We start from the raw sequence: 3,771 nt of genomic DNA, 5'->3' as shown, positions 1-3,771 counted from the left end.
TGCGCGACAGCTCCGGGCCCGCGCCTTTCGCTTTCTCCCGCCCAGCAAGTGAGAGGATAAATCACGGGGCGGGGGCAGTGCGCCCCCAGCAACCGCGCACCCCGCGCACAGACCCCCACAACACGCGCGTCCCAGGCGGGGTCGACCCAGACGAGTCACAGGGCTGTGCACAGCCCCACTAGTAGGGCAGCCAGGACCCACTCGCGCGGGTCCACGCAGCCACCTAGATAAGTGACAAAACACTCAGGAAGCCATCATGCGGGGCCAGGAAAGAGCCCCCACCCAGAGTCACGGACTCCCTCGTCTGAGGGTCCGCGCAGTCCCCTCGGTGAGTCTGGCGAAGCAGCCTCACTGCGAGGGAGGGCGGGGAGGGCGTTGGAGTCTCCACACGCCGTGACCCGGACCCCGTTCCATGAGTGGGTCCATGCAGGACCCACTGGGCCGCACGCGGGGACCAGCCAGGCCGCGGAGGACCGGGCAGAAGCCAACGCCGGGGTCCATGGAGTCCCCTCCGCGGCAGACGCGGGGAGCCGGGGAGCAGTGGGGACCGGCCCGCACCCGCAGGGCGCCCGGGACCCCCGCGCTGGCCCACGTGGTATCGCAGCAGACGCGAAGCCCCCGGTGCCACCCGAGGCGGAGACAAAGCCCAGGCGCACGGACCCGGGATCCTGACCCCGGACCCTGCGGAGCCCAGCTCGGAGCCGCCAAGCCCGGCGCAGAGACCCCCGCCCGGTCCGGAGACCCCGTCGCCCGTCGCCCAGTCTCACCTCGGGCCGCCGCCTCCCAGCCCTAGCTCCTCGCCGCGGCGCCTGGGCCGACTAGAGCGCAGCTGAGCAGCCCACAGAGACGCCGCAGCCTCAACAAGGGAGCCCCTGGGAGGGGCCGCCGCCGCCGCCGCCTCTTCAGCCCGTGTTCCCCGCTCAGGATCCGGCTCGGATCAAGGAGCTGCAGCTGGCGCAGGGCTGAGGCCGGGACACACACCACGCAGGTGTAGAGGGCCCCGCCCGCCGCCCGCCGCCCCGCCCCCAGCGGAGCCAGGCGCCCAGGACCCGCCCCCCGGCCAATGGGGAGCGACCTCTGCAGAGAGGGCGGGGCCTTAGGTAACGGAGGTTGGGTCCGCGGCGCTGGGACTGGGCATGCGGGGTCTCGCGAGAGGACCGGAGCCAAGTGCTGGCCGGATCCTGGCCTCCTACAAGACCCAGCTCAACCTCCACCTGGAGTCTGCTCTACAGGACAGGCTCATCTCAAGCCCAGAACTCAGGCTTTTAGGCCAGAGAGGGAGAGACAGGCTTGCTTTCCAAAAAGTGAAACTGAGGTCCAAGGAATAGGATTCCCTGCTGCCCGAAGTCACGTAGTCCCATTCACTCGTTCACCTTGTCATTCAGCAAACATTTGGAAGCACGTATGGTGGGCGTTAGGAGTGAAGTAGGGCCGGGCGCGGTGGCGGCGCCTGTAATCCCAGCACTTTGTGGGGCCAAGGCAGGTGGATCACTTGAGGCCAGGAGTTCGAAACCAGCCTGGCCAACAAGATGAAACCCCATCTCTGCTAAAAATACAAAAACTTAGCCGATCGTGGTTGCGCATACCTGTGGTCCCAGCTACTGGGAAGGCTGAAGCAGGAGAATCGTTTGAACCCGGGAGGAGGAGGTTACAGTGAGCTGAGATGGTGCCATTGCATGCGCTCCAGACTGGGCGACAGAGTGAGACTCTGTCTCCAAAAAATAATAATAATAATAGATGGGAAGTAGAAGCGAACTTAGGCCTTCCCTGAAGGAGCTCGACCAAGGAGTACCTGAAATGTCTCTGCATCTCTTTAAGGTCTGATAAAGGAACCAGGAGCGAGAACTAATCACTTCCCTTTCCTGCCTCAGAGCTTTCATGTGTTTTCTGTTCCTCGCCTGAAATGCCAACTACCAATCGTATTCATTTATTTATAGAAATGAGGTCTAACTATATTGCCCAGGCTGATCTCAAACTCCTGGCCTCAAGCTATCCTCTCGTCTCAGCCTCCCAAAGTGTTGGGATTACAGGCATGAACCACTGTCCCCAGCCCTGATAGTCTTTAAAACCTCTTTCCTTGTCTTATTTGAGCTTCCTGCATCATGTGACCCCACACCCTTGGTTTTTCTGGACCTCCATAGCTGCTCCTCTGTGGGTACCGGGGACCCACCCCATTCTCTGCCCAACTTGTATATGTCTGGGCTCTGGCCAAATGCCCTTCTATTTGCAGTGGGCACTGCAACAGGAAATCTCATGCCCTTCCGGGCTTCACAAACTATCCACATGCTCTGCTGCCTGCCAGAGACATCCATCCCAGTCAGATGCCCAGCCCTCACCTTTCCCAAAGCCCCAGCTGGACACAGGGAAGCATCTCAAATTTTTCGTGGGCCAAAACAGAGTGCTTTATTAGTGCCCTAACTTGCTCATCCATATTCTTGTGATTCTCTGTAAACAGCCCCTCCATCCACCCAACTGCAGAGGTGAAAATCTCAAATCCTCCTCCAGTCCTTCCTCCCTGACCTCTCATGCAGCCCTCTGCCTTCCTAGGACGCTGAGCACCCCTCACTCCCAGCGCTAGCTGGGGTGCTGTCTGAGTGGCTGCCACCCACTTGGCATGAAGTGTGACCTCTCGCCCGGTGTGGTGGCTTACGCCTGTAGTCACAGCACTTTGGGAGGCTGAGGCGGGTAGATCACTTGAGCCCAGGAGACTGGGTCGAGCCAGGACAATATGGTGAAACTAAAATACGACAATTAGCCAGGCATGGCAATATATGCCTATCATCCCAGCTACCCTACCCAGGAGGCTGAGGCAGGAAAATTGCTTGAACATGGGAGGCAGAGGTTGCAGTGAGCCAAGGTCACACCACTGAACTCCAGCCTGGGCAACAGAGCGAGACTCTGTCACAAATTAAAAAAAAAAAAAAACAGAAGAAGAAGGAGGAAGAGGAGGAGGAGGAGAAGTATTAGTGTGACCTCTCTAAGGCAAGGCAGTGTCCCACTCTGATTCACTTCCATGTATAAAACAGGAACTGCACCCTGAAGGCACTCACTCAGGGAGGCTGCTGGGATGGGTGGATGCACAGTTAAGGTCTCATGGTGGCTGGGGCTGACCCCATCCCCATTGCTGTTTCCACATACACCTGCACACTCATCACTTCCACGCTCACACCCACCACTGAAAGCCTGGCCGCTAATCTGATTTGCCTAACAAGGTCCCCAGATGAACAACACATGCTTCCCTACCTCTCCCCTGCTAGGGCCCCACCGTGTTCTGGGATGTACTAAGGGATCAGGAGAACAAAACCTCAAGGAGTGAAAGGACATTCCAGGGTGCAGGCCTCTGCATCCTCCTCCATGCCCTAACCCCTGCCTGACACACCCTCACCCCTGTACCTGGCCAGCTCCTACCAACCCTTAAAGTCTCACCAAATTCAGTGGTGGCAGCCACACCCTAAAGTGACTGACCCCCCCAATGACCTATGCCCTTACATAGTCTTCCTGACCTTGGGTACGAACAAAACCGGTGACTGGCTTCTAAACCACAGAGCCTGGCAAAAACAATGGGATATCACTGTCACAGTTCATCACCTTCGCACACTAGAGAGAAAGGTTCCACCTGCAGGAGCTGCAGGAGGGAGCTGCTGTGCTGAGAAAAGACCTTTGGAGGGGCCCAGTAGGCAAGGAAGCAAAAAGCTGGGCCCTTGCCAAGCGGGTCCGAGGAAATGAATTCTGCCAATAACCTCAGCGGACCTGGAAATGGATTCTGTCCTG

The 3,771-nt window shown here is 58.7% G+C and overlaps 1 pseudogene; it reads left to right on the top strand.

Annotated features, from left to right (window-relative positions):
• The first annotated feature begins 210 nt into the window (after nucleotides 1-210).
• Nucleotides 211-2,555, top strand: LOC117068038 (annotated as a pseudogene).
• Nucleotides 2,556-3,771: the final 1,216 nt, after the last annotated feature.

This window comes from Trachypithecus francoisi, unplaced genomic scaffold (genome assembly GCF_009764315.1).
Source record: "Trachypithecus francoisi isolate TF-2019V2 unplaced genomic scaffold, Tfra_2.0 Lachesis_group20, whole genome shotgun sequence".
Lineage (NCBI taxonomy): Eukaryota > Metazoa > Chordata > Mammalia > Primates > Cercopithecidae > Trachypithecus > Trachypithecus francoisi.
This window is presented reverse-complemented; position numbering and strand designations above follow the sequence as displayed.